The sequence below is a fragment of the Parus major genome, chromosome 4, assembly GCF_001522545.3.
Source record: "Parus major isolate Abel chromosome 4, Parus_major1.1, whole genome shotgun sequence".
Taxonomy (NCBI): Eukaryota; Metazoa; Chordata; class Aves; order Passeriformes; family Paridae; genus Parus; species Parus major.
The window spans coordinates 41,186,426-41,203,836 of NC_031771.1; the positions used below are offsets into that span (position 1 = coordinate 41,186,426).

The window sequence follows — 17,411 nt, forward strand, 5'->3', positions numbered from 1 at the left end:
TCAATTTGTGCTCATATTTGTTGTCTACTATTTCAAGTGACCACAAATCCTCTCCAAGGTTTTTCTGCTCATACATCTTAATAATAATCATTATAAAAATCACTGTTCTTTGTTGGAGAGCTTGCAGGAAGCTATATTTTATGTTATTGGGTTAACATATTACAGAGCTTCTTCATTATGTCTGACCTGCCACTCTACACAGGAAATTAGTGATAGCCAGTAGGGTGGGTGTGTATCTGCTTTTTATGCAGTTTATCATTTAGGATTATGATACTCTTAATTTTTTAGGGCAATTTTTGGTAAGGATTGACATGCTAGACTTGGAGTTTCTCAGATTAAATGATTAGAATCGCTAATAAACCCAGACATGCTATTTTGCCACACCCTTACAGACTAAATAAATATATTTTTTCTCCTAATGACCTTTTGTGCCTCTCCTTTTTGCATATATAAAGCTTATATACATACACACACGCACAACACACATATATACTGTAAAGCTTTCTGCAGTTTTCCTCCTGTCAAAGCTTTAGCACATAGGAAATATTTGAATCTGCATCACTCCATGTGTGCACATGTACTTACTCCCTGCATCTTAACCTAATCATCCAAAAGCTTGTGACAGTAAGTGTAGAGTGGTTTCCTTTTCTGTAGCAACATTCTTTCAAAGGGAAGATTCCCTGGTGAATTCATTATTACACAGAAGTCCCGCCCCCATGAAACTGCTGTAGACACATAACAGGATTACTGTTCAAGAGTTTACTAGGATGCAAGTAAAATTCTTCCAGTCAGTCAGCAGCGAGCATCTTTGACTAAGGTAGGAGAATGCTTTCTTTTACACATCTCATGAAAGCATAAGGAAACATTTCTATTTATTTTCTGTACCTAAAATTACTTTCCATATTGCATTATCTGTTCACTTTATATGAAAAAGAAAGGTGATTTTTTTTAATGTGTCTGAATCTGACTCTATAAGAATAGCTTGTTAAGGTTTGTGCATTCACAGTCAGTCAAACAGTAGAAGTAAAGATTGCTTTACTGTTTGGAGAGGATATATAGTTCAGATATATTTTAAAATACTAAAGGGACAGCTTTACATACTCAATAGATCATTAATGATTTTGACAGCTAATATTTGGAGTCTTTTTTTTGCTTAACATCATTTCCTTATTTCTTGTAATTTCATAGCAGCAAGGAAATAAAAATTTTCATTTTAAAATATTAGCTGTTGTATATTATATCTTGAAAAAATATACATATTTTGTCTATGGCTTGGAGTTTTGATAATGTTAATTCTCAATATTTACAGAAAGGATTTGATATGAATCTTCTAACTTCATTAGCTAATGAATGTGTCAAATGTATTCATGTAATTCTCAGGAAAGAAATTAGCTGGATCTAATAACCTAATGGCATAGAAGTGCTCTCAAAATGTAGAGCTGCCTAATCAATGTGCTGACAAATTAAATGATCTGTGGTCTGCAAGGTTAGGAGTTAATTGAATGAAGAGACAGTATTGACAGTATTTTATTTTTTTTTAACAGCTGCTCATATTTTCCTAATGGAAAGCTTGGTTTTATTCTTTCTTAAAGTAATTGCACATTCATCTTTAATTATAATCATTGGGTTTTATCTAACAAACTGGTTTTAGGCAGAGCAAGGGTCTTTGACATTAATACTTTGGAGATTTAAGTTGTTGATGTGATATATAGAGCACCTACCTGTAACTATAAGTGGCTAAAAATCATTTTAACCTGCAATGAAAATTTTTCTCTACTCTCAGATTCTAAAAGCTTGTGTGAGTGCTGGGAAATACTTCAATTTATTAAATACATTTCATGTTTTAGATACTGTTTGCTCTCCACATTATTGTCTGAGGAATTATAATACATTTTCATTTTGTTGAAGTAGATTTTCATTAGTTTGCATAGCCAGATACACACAACATAAATTATTTCACTAACAGCTAGATTAAGAAGACTATTTAATGACATCTAGATCCTTACTAGAGTCCTAGTGTGAATCCCAGTAAGTCTCCTTACTAGGATTCAGACATCAGAAGTGTCACAACAAGTAATGTTTAAATGATTTTCCAGGTTGAAAAAAAAAAAAAAAAAAAAGGAAAGCCAGCTGCTTTTCCTGCACTTCCTACAATTGCTCCATCTTTGGGGACTCCAGTGATCAGAATTAACTTCCTTTTCCTAATTACAAACTCTGCACACCCGCTGTACTCAGTGAAAGCCCATATCTGCCAATTGGTTCTGGCAACTTGAAGTATTTGAAGAAGTCCATGCTCTTTGCAGGGGTTGGATTAGATGGCTTTTGGATGTCCTTTCCAACCCAAACTAATCTGTGATTTTTGTCCTTTCATTGCTCATCCAGCAGCAGCTATCCTGAATGTCTCAGTTTTAATACCACCTAATACTGAGAAAAGGAGGGAAAAAATAATTCAGAAAAATGTGATTCAGCTGCAAAAACATAAATGGAGTCATTAACTCATGTTTAAATAAACACATGGTAAAATATAAAATTAAAACAATCTGAATAAGAGTTGGGCATAAGGTAACAGCATCACCCTTTTCTTTACTACAGGGGTGGCTGATGAACTGACAACACAGGCAATATCATGATCATTAATAGGTGTGAAGGTATGCCCAAATCCCAGGATATAATTTTAACTATATGAAGTTGTAGAAGGAGAGGATGTCTCAGTGATAACCATGTACCACAAAAATTCCTGCCACTGAAGAGCTTGGCAGCCCTAGTTTCACACTTCAGACCTAGGATCTCTGGAATCACATGCTGTGATTCACTGTGTGCAGGGGCACATGGATATGTGTCAAGCAGACTGCCAGGGAGATTGTTCTTGCTGTCTGTGCCTTTGGGGAGTCACTTATGTGAAGTCCAGAAAACAGCAGTCAATTCAGCATGTGCTCAAAGTTTGTTATACCATATATATGTGATAAATAATTTTCTTCATCATTTGAAGCTTTACAGAGAGAGTAAATAAAGTGTTGATAAGGAACTAGAAACTGTTTCCCAACAGCCATGTTCTTTTTAGGACATCTCCGTGACACATGAATTTTTAGCATGTTTTGGGAGTGTATGAATTTCAGACAACTTGATTCTACTGTCCAGGGTCCAGCTCTTACCTCCAGGGCTCTTGAGCAGGGGCTTTTTAAGTTTCAGCTCTTTGGTTTCAGGGAGATACTGTGCAATGCAACAATATGAGCAGTGTTCTCCACTGATACTAACCTGATACTAACAAAGCTGTCCTGAGCAAGCAGTTCTTTTCTTTCTTGATTTATACAGAGTTTGAACATATTCAACACTAATAGGACTGCCCACTAACCTTAGTGGGCTTTAATCTATAATCATGCTTTGACTATTGCTGAAACAATTTTATTTTTTTACTGCAGCCTTTGGGCCTCTGTTTTCCCCCACAAATCTTTTGTCTCTCACAATCTCACTTGTCCTCCAGCACGTAACACAGATGAACTGAGCAGGTCCCTTCCATTCCTTTAGCTTGGGAACAAAAAACTTTGAGACTGGTATATCAGAACTGTGCAGCAATATAAAGTTTGCATCCTTTGAAACTTGACACTGAGCAATAATCTGTCTTTTTCTTCTCAAACTTGAATATCATCCAAATTTAATATGTGAAAAGTTTCTTCGCTGCTTGCTTTATCTTTTTTGGTTTTGTTTCCCACTATCCCTCTCTGAAACAAAACATAAAGCATCCAGGTGCATGATTTGGACCTGGATGGGTTTTCAGAGTAAGGAACAAAAAGAGAAAGAAAGTGGAAGAGAGGAAGAAAATGTCTAAAACTTATATTCACTAATAGTTATTACATATAATTCATGTTTCTGTAGTTTGAAAAGTACAAGGAAAAGTAACTCACTCTGACCAAACTGCAATCTGACTATGGTGAGAATACAAATTCCTTATCTTAGGAGGGATGCAAAACACAAACATATTGTGTGGGGAGAGAGGGAAGGAGAAATCCTTCATTCCCTGGTAAAGAAAGAACCTACTTTTGTACTACCTGTCCCTACTACACAAGTCTTTCCATAGGATAAAAGTTAACTTGGTTGAAAGTGACTTCATGATGAAATCACCTTCTGCAATCCCTTTTATTACATTTATAATGCTATATAATAATCATAGTTTAAAATCAGAGAGCACCATGAAGTGCAGTTTGGAAGGAAGAATGGAGAGGGATTTTTGGAACAGGAGGTTAGTTTAGTTTGGGGTTTTGTTTGGGTTTTTGGGTTTTTTTAATATGTATTAGTTTTTGGCTTTTTGGCTTTTAGTTTTTTTGTTTAAATTCACAGTCCAGGAAAAAGCTGTTTCAGTTTTGTTGTTAAGTGATAAGAGGAAAATTTATACCAGAAACTTTAATGCACTGTTGTTAATATAATCTTCCTAAGCTCCTCAACCACTTTTTTCTTAGAGAAGCAGGTTTGAACTCTTAAAATTGCTTATATCTGGGTTTCTGAAATAAGTCCATGCTGACTGTGGTGACATTGCTACAGAGGCAAGGCTTGGAGCATGATGGTGTGATATTTCTTTTCTCCATTCCTCTCTCTATTGAGAACTGGTGAAAAGTGGAAAAAATAGTTACAGGAATAGAGATTTTACTGATAATGTCATGCAGAGCCTTGAGGACAAACAGTCATCATAGAATATATTGATAGCATCTTCTTAATAATACCCTTATATCTGCTCATACCAACCTGGTTAGTTGCTGGTAGCTGATAAAGCTGCTAATTTGCTGGGTCTGAAAAATGTACTTCTGAACAACAGGGAGACTTCTCAGGCTAAGAATTTGCTTTATAAATGCTTATTGCAGACCACCAGAAAAGAAATCCTTTGGTTGTGCTGAATATTCTGACTTCAGCATATATTTACAAAATTACAGTATGTAATTGGAGTGACTCATGCAGAAATTAAGATGGATAGTAAAAAGAAACGCTTCTGGAACATCTCTCTGCTCCCCCATGGTTTTCCCATATTATTTCTGTTCTCTTGATTTACCTTTAGGGAGAAAATAGTGCAATTGCAAGTGCCAGAGACAAAATTACTAGTTAGTGTAGCAATTGTTCTGGAACTCTCCAGCCATTCAGTAGCTGTGGATGTGCACAAGTAACACCTAGTGTTATTTGTCTCTGTCTGGGGTATTTTTTCCTATGCCTAGCTGACTCCTAAGCATTTGAAAGAGGCAGTCTTTGAAAGGCAATGGCTGTTCTCACAATGAAACCACCCTATAACCCCGAAGGGCTAGTGGCTGTGTTGAAGAGTATGGAGGAGTAGCATAGCATATAGCTAAAGAATATTTTGGGGAATCCTCTTTTGAATAAGAAATTCACAATAAAATAGAAGTGAGTTGTTCCTGTGGTTGAATACTGCACATGGAGCCATAACAAGGAAGGAGGCAGCAGTAGATAGAAAATAATTTGCACTTAACCAAATTTCCTCCTTCAGTAACTAATGTTTATACAGCAGGCATCTCTCTCCCTTCCATTATTCTTTGTGTTATCTTTAGCATAAGCTAACTTCATAGTGATTATTTAGAGCTCATCACAATGAAGTATGTATCTTTAAAGTAAATTTATTTGGTGATAAAACCATTGATGCAGTACAAATACAGAAATATGAATTAAGAGTCTGTATGTGATACTTGAGGTCTTGTAATTATAACCAAAAAAAAGGTGGTTTTGGCTTGATATGGAAATATTCCATTTTCTGTTGTGTATGGATTTATATCATCAAAAAATCAAATTAATGGGAAAGCTTACAAGACTTCAATCTGGTTTTCTTAACAAAAATCTGTAAGATAATGAGGTACTTGCTACTTAAATTTTACATATGGTTGTATATCATATACATGTATAAATCAGTGTGTCAAATGTAGGAAAAGTTATGTGCTATTTAAAGCATATATAAAGATCTTTTTAATCTAAAGAAATCTTTAGATTTCTATTTTGTTTTTACAATATAAACATGAGCATAGGAAAGTATGAAGCTGTAAATTCAGATATGGATACATATATACACGTATAAATGTAAGTATATATGCATAAATTTTCACTGAAAGTCCTGGAATTAACTTCTGTTATATATGTATGACAAGTCTGATGTGTATTTATACAAAGGTGAGACTCATTCTTGAATCTTTCAAGATGCAAAAATATCCTTGAAATTCAATGCTGTTCATGAACCACTTAAGAAAGATGCACTTTTGAAAAGATGACTAGAGAGTGTATAACAATCTATACACTTATACAACCTATACATAAGGAGCAACGAGGTAACTATTAATTGTCTAGGAAATAATTCTTTTAATGTACTTGTAGTTTTGCCATGGTTTTATTTACTTGAATTACAACTTCCCTGTAGTAAAGTCCCATCAAAAGGCTTCTAATTGGTTTAGCAATCAGTTTTACAAGTGCTCTGAATAACTCATCTACAGTGTTCATTCTATGTAGATTCCATTAATGCTACTGAAAGTTGTCCAGTTTTATTTGACCTTCTATTCACTTAATTGAAAATGCTATTGACACAGCAAAAATCACACAAGTGTAATTATGTGTATCTTTCTCTAAACTGGTGCAATGTAGACTGATATTCAGAATTTGTGCCTTGGCTTTACTAAAATACCTTGGTCAGTAAAGTACCAAGGCTGTCTTTCCTGATCAGAAGGAACAAAAGCAATTTTCTGGAGAGTTTCAGAGAATATTTGGCATCTAATAGATTAATAGAAGCCTAGGTATAGGTCAGATAGGTATCTAGAATTTTTTTATCCAGAGTTTTCCCATAAATTAACACACTTGCCAGCACAGCTTCTTTGCTCATGAATTTAAGCTGAGGTGATTTTGTGCCTGAACCTCACTTTTCTATTTTAATTTGAGCTTTTGTGAAGGGAAGCCTTCACATATACGAGTAATGCAAACATGGCATACACGCTCTCCTTTCTCTCTGTAATAGCTGTTCACAAGAGAACAGCCTTGAATGACATAGAGAATTTAGCTATGTATAAGATTGAGATTTGGCTGATGCTGTAATTTCCTGGATTTCATGCTGGATTTCATAGAGTTGCCAGTCATGTTGGGTTCTATCAAAGACACTGGATTCAGTTTGATAGAGCTATAGCACAGTATGTGCCTGCTCCTGGCAGTTCCTTGCATTGATATGTCTTTTTTCAAGTTTTCCCTCAAAGTTATTCTACTGGCTCCCCTTGGTTCTGGACTTTGATCAAGTTGAGCAGGTGAGCCTTTGGACAGGTTGCTGTCAAAAGTGAGGAAGGCATTTTCCACCTTTACCTAGGGAATGCTCTGAGTAGACTGTCAGCTCTTGCTGCTCCTATTTCCCCCTCTATCTCTCACTTGATGTGTGCGATTTGGTCACTCTATCCACATCACCACTCACAGGTCAGAGTCACAAACTGTGATATGTAGTTACTACTGACTAGCTACTGATCTATGTCTCTGCAGTGCATTGGGCTGTGGCTACCATTTTTTTTAAAAATAAGGTCCTAAAATTAAAACAATCCACAAGTCAGAAGCTGATTCCAGACTTTGTGAGCAGCAGGGCAACTATATTATTTTAAACTACCTCATCTAGACCATATACAAACATTGATCAAGATACGTTACTGCTAAATGGTTATTTTCCTAAATGTTATCTCATTCTGACAACCTGAGTCTTTGTCAAGGGTAGGAGAAGGATTGTGAGAAAAGTAAGAATTATTTTGATTCTTGAAATAAATGTGGAAGAAAATAATAATCCATTAGGATACTAGGTGCACCTCTTCTTTTTTCTTCTTTGTTTGGTTGGTTTTTTATCTTGATGTCAAGACACAGTTCTGTTACTTTGACATAAAAGAGAAGAATTTTCTTCCTTTCTTATCCAAGAATCATCAAATATATCTCTGTCAGGTGAATCTAATGTTTGCAGAAACCTGTTCCTGTAAGAAGCATCCAATTAGCCTACTTATGTCACTTAGTACTCTGTGCTTTAGTGTTCTCTGACTATAGATTAGTTTCTATGCTCTAGTTCCTGCCATTAATATTCACCCACCATAATCTTGCTTTGCTATGCATTATTTATCAAGTTTAAAAAGTGTTATAGCAAGTTTAATTAGGTAACAGGCAAAAACTGTTCAAAAAGTGTTTTTAACCTGAACAGCTCACACACTGAAGAGGACATGAAAAATGTTATTTAAAATGAGACAACTTTACAGATACTAGGTACATGTTCTTTGTTTGTTATTTTTTTCTTTCTGTATAACCAACTGCTTCTTTAAGTGCTAGGAATTAAACTCAATTTCTATATAATTTAATTTTTAAAAAAAATTACAAGTTGGAAATTTGAAAAAAGCCCTGTAAGTATACCAAAGGTAATCTTTCCTACCAGAAGGGAACTCCAGTTACAAACTTATAAAAGGGGCACCTACAGATACTTCTGTAGTCTGTTGGACAGAGGTGCTCTCGTAGATGCTTCTTTAAGAACTATTGTTTGCAGGGCTGAAAACTGGCTGGATGGCCATGGCCGGAGCGGGGTGGTGAATGTTGCTACATCCAGCTGGCAGCCAGTCACCAGGGTTCCAGAAGCATCAATGTTGAGCCCAACCCTGTTTAACAGCCTTGACAGGATTTTGGAAGAGATGGTCAAGTGCAAGCCCAGAGAGTTTGCAGATGGGGGTGGGGTGATGATCTGCTGGGTGAAGCTGGGTGAGGGTGTTGATCTGCTCAAGGTCAGGAAAGCTCTGCAGGAGGATCTGGGCAGGCTGGATCGATGGGCTGAGGCCAATTGTATGAGGTTCAACACGGCCAAGTGCTGGCTCCTGAACTTTGGTCACAAAAAGTCCTGCAGCACTACAGGCTGGGGGAAGAGGGGATGGAAAGCTGCCCAGCAGAGAAGGACCTGGGGGTGCTGGTGACAGCAGCTGAACATGAGCCAGCAGTGCCCAGGTGGCCAAGAAGGCCAATGGCACCTGGCCTGTGTCAGCAATAGTGTGGCCAGCAGGAGCAGGGCAGGGATTGTCCTCCTGTACTCGGTACTGGGGAGGCTGCACCTCAAATCCTGTGTCCAGTTCTGGGCCCCTCACTACAAGAAATACATTGAGGTGCTGGAACATATCCAGAGAAGCTGGTGAAGGGTCTGGAATAGAAGTCCTGTGAGGAGTGGCTGATGAAGTCTTTTACACTGGAGAAAAGGAGGCTCAGTGGTTATTTTATCTCACTCTACATTTCCTTGGAAGGAGGTTGTAGCAAGGTGTGGGACAGTCTCTTCTCCCAGCTAACAAGCAATAGGAAAAGAGGAAATGGCCTCATACTGTGCTAGGGGATGTTTAGATTGATTACTGGGAAAAATTCTCGACAGAAAGGGCTGTCAAGCAAGTGGTGGAGTCAACATCCCAGAATATAGTAAAAAGCCATGTAGACATGATTTGGTGGTAGATTTGGCAGGGTTGATGGTAGAACTCTATGATTTTAAGTAATTTCTACAAATCTATTAGTTACTCCATTTGTCAAATATAATACATACTTTTGATAAATTAAATTATTTTCATAACAAAAATAAATTTTAAAAGTTTGATTTTTAAGAAGGGTATTTGGATTGGGTAAAAGAACAGAGTATGCAAAATGCTAAGAGGGAGAACAAGAATTTACAAAGACATTGGATTAGGGACACAATCCCTGAAAAATGTATTGAAAATATTTTGGTGCACATTTAATCTGAGACCTCAGATAATAATAATAATCATGTAGTGACAAGGAAACAAGCATGCAACTCTCCTGTGGAAAGGGGGACAGCTGCCTTCTGAGAACAGGGTAGAAACCTCAGCCAGTCAGTTTAGTGAGAGTTTAAGACAAATGTGTTGCTGTTTTCAGAAATTTAAAATTTTTCATTAGTTCCTTCATAAATTTAAAATTTTTAATTAATTAAATTTTAATTTTATTTTTAAATAAATTTTAAATTTTAAAATTTACCTTTTTGGGTATTCAACTGAAAGTAAGCATGATTGCCACTGGAGCTGTTGCATTGGGTTTCCATTATATATCAAGTGAAGAGCAAGCTAGCTTTGTAAATGTGTTAAAACTGTTATGTTTTGACTTTGAATTATTTGAAGAATAATTTGACTAAATATTAATTCATATTTAAACGAGTGGTATGGTTCCATATATGAATAACTAGAGAAAAAAATATGTAATCTGCAGGTATTATATACATATATATACACACAGAGAGAGAGGGAGAGAGAAAGGAATTTTATAGTTTTCTTTCTTAAAGAATAATCTAATCACTAGAGCAGTAAAGTAAGGAATTGGATATTTTTTCTGTTCTGTTTCTCATTTCAGGCAGAAGAATATTAAATATTTACAACAGTTAAAGATGTAGTACTCATCAGTATCTATATTTTTTCACAAGTTACATGACTGGTGATTCTATTGATCAGGGGCACTACTGAAGGTTTAACCTCAATACATATAATCTAAAAGTTTGCATTTCCATCAAACATGAAGGAGTCTGAGCTGAAGGTACTGTGGGAAACTGGACCCACAGCTATATTTGCTTTGACTGGAAATAAAAAAAAATCTATTTCAGAATATCTGACATTTGAGGAAAAATATGTGATTTAGAGAAAGTGAATAAAGTTTTCTGGTCATTAGTTAAACTTTAAACTCATATAGAAATACCTTGGAGCTGATGTAATGCATGAGTTGAGGGAAATTATAAATTGCTGGAGGATATTGTCATAGACTTATCCACACTTGTGGTTTAGGAATACATCTAATGTTGACTTTGTAAAGCCAGTTAGCTTCTATGAGTCACTTTTAAGACACTTCATATTCATATGACAGTGAATTTGATTTTTACTGATTCCTCTCTTTTTTCAGCAAAGTTATTTAATACAGATTATATAATACATGGCCACAAAACATCAGTTTAAAACTATAAAATTAGAAACATTGAATTTCTACTTATGTGATAGTCAAGTATTCCCAAAATGAAGCAAAACATAAAGTTATTATACAGTCACACCATCGAACCAGTTAAAGAATTAAAAGATTTGTGTTACTTTGTTTATGAAGATGCAAATATGTGCAGAAACATTCCTTATTTTTTATTCTATTTCTCCTATGAAACAACTGCTTCAACATCATATTTATGCTTCAGTTCATAAAAATCCAAAGTTTTTAAAATTTAGGTATATAATCATGGAACACAAATGAAAGCAAATCACTGATGCCTGGAAATGAAAGGCTTTATGCTTCCTCTGTGACCTGCAGTGCACCCTGTGAGTCATTAATTTTCCACGTATTAACCTAAAATTATTTTTTATTAAATAAAAAAATAGTCCTCTCAGTTTCTTTTTATTTGTTTTAAACTAAAACAGCAAAACACACTTTGTTTTCTCTGCAACACAGCGATAACTAATGCTAATACTAGAACTAAAATGGGAGGAGATTATTATAAAAATATGTTTTACTTTTAAGGTATATCTATAACTCTTACCATAACACCCAAGCCTGTACTTGCAGGTGACTGTGATACATGTGTGGGATTATAAGGGACCAAAATTTGCTTTTTCTTGTCAGCTCCATAAGACTCATGCAGCAGGATGCTTCTAACTCTGTTCATAACTGGCAGCTTTGAAACCCTGTACTTCTAAGCTGTTTTTCATGGGACATTTAGATAACCCTGCAGGCTCAATTATGAGGAGGGCTTACCTGGTTCAGCACTGGAGAGAATCCTGTGCTTCTCAAAGGATTACATCCTCATGTGCAATGTTCAGCAATGTTCTGGATGCAGAGGGGTTAAGCAGCAGGGGGAGATGGTAAGTGTTGGTTTCAGTGCTGTTTCCAATTAGGTTTGATAAAGAATTGTATGCAAAAGCAACAGTCAAAGGCAGTGGGGAGCTGCTTTAGAAGAGAAGAACAGATGCTGAAGACAGATTTATGCTCCAGGTGATTGGTATAATAAGCTTTAGGAAATAATGCAAGAGACAACAAAGCATTTTAAACAATGTTTTGTGCATAATTTTTCTGTGTTTTTAATACGTGGGCTCCATCATTCTGTGGAATGTCTAACATGCTGCAGTTCTGAATGTACCTGCACCCATCCTGGGAGAGAAGCTGTGGCTGAACTGAGACACTCAATCATTAGCATATGATATATACTGAAATAAGGAATGCATTTCTTACCTTACTAGTGTTTTTCTATTTGGATGGAACTTGGAGGCCAGCTTGAAAATCCAAGGAAATATTCTTTAAAGACACTTTTCATCTTATATTTTTAATTTCTCTCCTAAATTTCCCTAAGAAAATGTGAAACAAATTATATCAGAGTGATTTTATATGTGTTTCTTAATGCAAGAACTACTGGTTGAGGGCCTACTTGGTTTTGAGGATCTCTGTCTTCTGCTCTTGGTGTGCTGAAAGACTGCACAGCCTCTGTTGTGGTAAAAACTATCCAATAGGGCAGGGCTGGACAGATACAACAGGACAGTGGGAGTGATTTAATTAGCAATGAGCTAAAGGCTTTTTATTGGACATTGTCTGCACAGTTACATCTTTTTGCTATGTTTTTATGATTGTGTCCTCATGATACGTCCACTATATGAAGTGTTCAGCATCTCCTGGGAAATTTGGCGTTTCTTTTTGCTGTTGCAGGAGTAGGTCTCTGGTATTGCTGCACTTTGGGATGCACCATAAGAGGACATGACTGCAGCCTACAGCCTCTGCAGTCACTGAAAATTCCAAGGTTCCTCTCCTACCATCCAATTAGTAATTTTTTTTCCCATGAAAGCCCTCACACCATTTTCAATGGGATGAAGAAATAACTTGAATTTAGTGACTGTAAATACACTGCTTGAGAAGATGTATTTGACAGCTTACTACACTCTGGCATCAGCCCTCTGAACTGAAGCCCTGCTGGGGAATTTCACATCAGTTTTGTCAGTATTTTGGGCATTCTACCATTGGAGAAAAGACTGATGATATAAATCATTTGCTTTGGGAGAGCTTTTTTTTTCATGCTTTAGAGTCCTTTTTCTGAGCCTATGAGATAAACAGATGGGTTTTGCTGCTGTCCCACATTGCTGAGGTGCCCAGCAGCAAAAATTCAGGATAACAAAATGTTCTCTGGTGAAGGTCTGCACAGAGCTCACCTCAGAACTGCAGAGCAACATGAAATCTTCCCAAGCAGTTCAGAAGCTCACACCTCTCAGTGTACGAAAAGTATCTCAATCTGGGGGCAAAATGCCAAAACATTTATGCAGACAGTGCAGTAGATATATGGTTTAATTTTAAGATATAGTGCAGTCACACTTCTTAGCAATTCCCAGTCCAGTTTTAGCAACCTGGGCTACTTTTAACAGAAGAAAAAAAACCAAGACATTAAACTTCTGCAACATAAATAGTACTGTGAGTCCTCCTTGTTTAGCAGGCAGTCTTCCAGGACAACACACTAAAGAAAAGTAAGGAATTTATTCATTAGTTCCCATCAGCAAGCAGAGGTTTAGCCACTTCCTGTAAAGCAGGGTTTCAGAAAATATAACAGCTACTTTGGAAGACACACACCATAACCATGTTCCCCCATCCTCCTTCTTTCCCTGCGTTTTTACTTTTGAGCATGATGTCATATGGTATGGAATATCCCTTTGGCCAGTATGAGTCAGCTGTCTGTTCCCAGCTTCTTGTAAACCTCAGCTCTGCTCGCTGAGGGAGGCAGAGTCGGGGGAAAGAAAACCTCAGCGCTGTGTAAGCACTGTTCAGCCACTCCCAAAGCATTGGTGTGTTATCCACATGGTTGGGGGGGGTTCCCACTTTAGGAATACAAGAAGTTATGGCATGAACTGTTGGTACAGCTTGGTGTCATGCTCAGGCTTGGTGAGGGTGCACTCAATTCTGCTGTCCATGTCACCGACAAAACAGTGCCAGCTCCAGCACCTTTCCCTGAGGAACAACACTTGTCACTGCCCTCCATGCTGGACATCACACTGCCAGCTGCAGCTCTGAGTGCAGACATCCAGACAGCTCTTTATCCACGTCATGGTCTCTCCATCAAATCCATAACTCAGTTCAGAGACAAGGGTATCATGTGGGACAGGGTAAAATGCATTGCACAAGTACAGGTAAAGGTCAGTCACTCTTCACCCATCCACTACCTCTGTATCCATCATAGAAGACCACCAAATTTTTCAGGCATAATTTGCCTTTAGAGAAGCCAAGTTTGCTATCACCCATCACATCTCTATTTTCCATGTACCTTTATGAGAGTTATCCGGAGGATCTGATCCATGACCTTGGCAGGCACAGACATGAGACTGACTGATTTGTAGTTCTGTGCTTGTGGATATCTTGCTGCTGAAACATTGCAATTAAAACATGCAGAGAAAATACTATTTAGAGAGATTCTATGACACACCTTTCATGTATTATAAGGATAAATCCACAAGCCCACTTCATAAAATTGGCTTGCGCTCTACCCAAAGAGGATAATTTTTGTTTCAAGTTTGAGTAGATGAAAGAAAAAGATAGTGCCAAGAAAGTTATCTTCTTGCTGGTAAAGAAAAAAGACTGGATAGGATGTACCATGTGGTAGGAAATTATTACTATGAAGCTGGTCAGTTTGAGAAAGCAGGAGAGCAGCAAAGAGTTGACATAGAAGGAAGAACAGGAAAGCAGGTAAGGACAGATAAGAACATTTTATGACTATTGCTTAGGTTCAGGCAGAGAACTTAGAGCACAGAGAGAGAATGCAGTTCTATATAAATCCTACAACCTAGCTGGTCTTTTTACCACTTATACTATGTAGAATCTGCTGTGGGACTTTTCAGAGCATAATGTGGAAAAATAAATGAAAGTTATTAAGTTAGCAAAAGACCACTTACTTATAATAAAATCTATTATATAAAAAGATAAATAGCTACCAGCTGACACATCTGGGGAAGTGGCTAGTCATGTCCACTTTGAGCTCTATGGTACAGCTTCTTGCATAGCAGGGAAGTCTTGGCTCTTAGTCAATATTGCTTTCTCAGAGTCAGCAGAAGCCGTCTTCATCTTTTCTTCCTTTCCCTAAATTGGTCATATCTGCCCAAACCTCAACCTGCAGTGTGTCTCACAGCAAAATCTTCTTAATGTGGGTGGATTGTGGGAATATTTTTATGGCTAGATTCTCATTCTTGTTGAAATCAATGCTTTTGATTTGGCAATAAATTATATCCTGGCTATGACCCCATCCTTTTAGCAGTTCTCTTGAGTCTATTTTAGTTCTCTTTCATTTCAGGAGCTTACTGAATCTGAGTGTTCTTAGACTCTGTGGAAATTTATCTGCAGTTAAAGTTACAAACTCCAGTGTCAGCATAGTCCAAAGTCTAATATTTGCTTTTAGAGCAGGTACCTCTCATAGTCTTGGCTGTAAGTTAACATGTAAAGAGGCAGGCGCCATCCAGTTATGACTTCCAAAGAGTAGAGACTACTTTTGTACATAGATTAATCTGCTTTACAGGGATTGAAGAACTTTTGGATGACAGCTGGAGGATGTACAAACATAAGAACCTACCAATTTCATATGCTGTGGTCTTTCTGCACTTTCAAACACAGAACAGACCTGTAAATTGAAAATAGTATGTGTGATATCTGAACTGAGAGTAGTCTGGGCTGCACATACCTGACTATTCATGTCCTTATGTATATTTCAAATAATTGAAATTATTCACACTGTTTTTCCTGTGGGATGTAGTGTGCAGAGCATCACAGTGCACTGGAGAATCAGTTTAAACTTACCATTGATCTCAAGATAACTTCAAATGCCAGCTGCATCATTACAACACTGTGTTGAGTGAGACATCATACAGGTGGGCAGGACCAGGTTCAGCATGACTTTTTAATATTTTGTTGTTTTGAGGTTTTTATTATATATTTTATGTGTCTTTCTATTCCTGGATTCTGTCTTTCTTGAGATCCTCATCCTCCTTAATAAATTAATGATGCCTTATTAATCATGGAATAGTTTGGGTTAGAAGGGACTCTAAAGACAGTCTAGTTCCAAAGTTCTTGCCACTAGACCAGGTTACACAATGCCCCATCCAAGCTGGCTTTGAACTCTGCCAGGGCTGGGGCATCCACAACACATCTGGACTACCTGTTACATTGCCTCACCATCCTTACAGGCAACACCTGTCCTCATTTTGCTGTTTGACTTTACTACATCTCTGGGATTTTTGCAGTCAGCAGAAAGAACAGATTCACACATGCAACACAGTTTTACAAATCACTGTGCAAGAGATTGGAACAGAAGATTATTTTACCCTGGAAAATAACATAGAGACATAGAGATTTATTGTGTTTCCCCAAATGCCCTTTTATTGAGGCTGCATTATAATTAAATCATTTTGCAATTGGCCCCTCATGTTATTCTTTCTTAGTCTTTGTAAAGAATATTTTTAGAACTCTATACTATTCATATATTTCTCAGATGACAAAAAATCATACTTATCTCAATCCTTCTCTTGACATTTCCAGTCTCCTTTGAAACTCTTGACTTTTTTTCTCTGAATTCCCTTCAATTTGCTAGCAATCTTGTGACAACAATGCACCAAAGTAATTCCTGACTCCATTATTTTGGCTGCATGACTTTGAGGGGAAGAGTTATCAAGAATAAGTTATGCAGGGACATGATTAAAATCCAGGGGATGGGAGGGTTTTTTACTGGTTTCCACTTTTTCCGTACTGACCACATGGGACTCTGACCAGTCAGGCTGAAGTCTGTTTGAAGCAGTTAAAAAGTGCCTGTATCTTAGTCATACTGGCTGGCCACCCACAAATCCTCAAAAAAATTCCTTAAACTTCATCCACCGTTTTTATTGTCTTGAGTCCAACAAATGGAATGATCTGGATATTAGTCACAGATGTCTGTGCTACTTCATACTGAGTGGGGCATTGCCCAGATGTTGTGTGCACATGAGATTTTTGGACTTCCATCACCCGTAGGGGGAGGGGGAGAAGACACATTGACACACAAGTATATATAAAAGTTCATTTGTGAGTGAGCTCATCCTCCAGTATTTTTTGATGATGGGCTTTGGAATGATTTTGTGAGGCAGTTATATTTAGGTATATTTAACTTTTTGTGGGCATGCACACAAATATTTGCTATAGCTCTATTTCACCTTTCACATACTATAGTATATTAAACCACAAAACCACACTGGCATAGTTAAAGGGTGGATATTTAACATTATGCTCTTCTTGGAATAGATGTGTTTGAGGAGGGATTGGGGGTGGGGGATGGTTTTGTGTGTGCTTTTTGGTTTGTATGTTTTGGGTTATTTCACTGCAACTGTGCAGGCCTAGTAGAACCTTCTTTTCAATATTTAAAATTAAAATCTTATCACTGG

The 17,411-nt window shown here is 37.1% G+C and overlaps 1 protein-coding gene across 1 annotated transcript in view; it reads left to right on the plus strand.

The window, feature by feature from the left end:
* The first annotated feature begins 801 nt into the window (after positions 1-801).
* Positions 802-17,411, plus strand: part of DLC1 (DLC1 Rho GTPase activating protein) — a 245,891-nt gene continuing 229,281 nt past the window's right edge. Inside the window, exon 1 of the mRNA XM_015625003.2 lies at positions 802-817. The gene's annotated coding sequence lies outside the window, so the exon portion shown is untranslated. The remainder of the gene's footprint in view (positions 818-17,411) is intronic.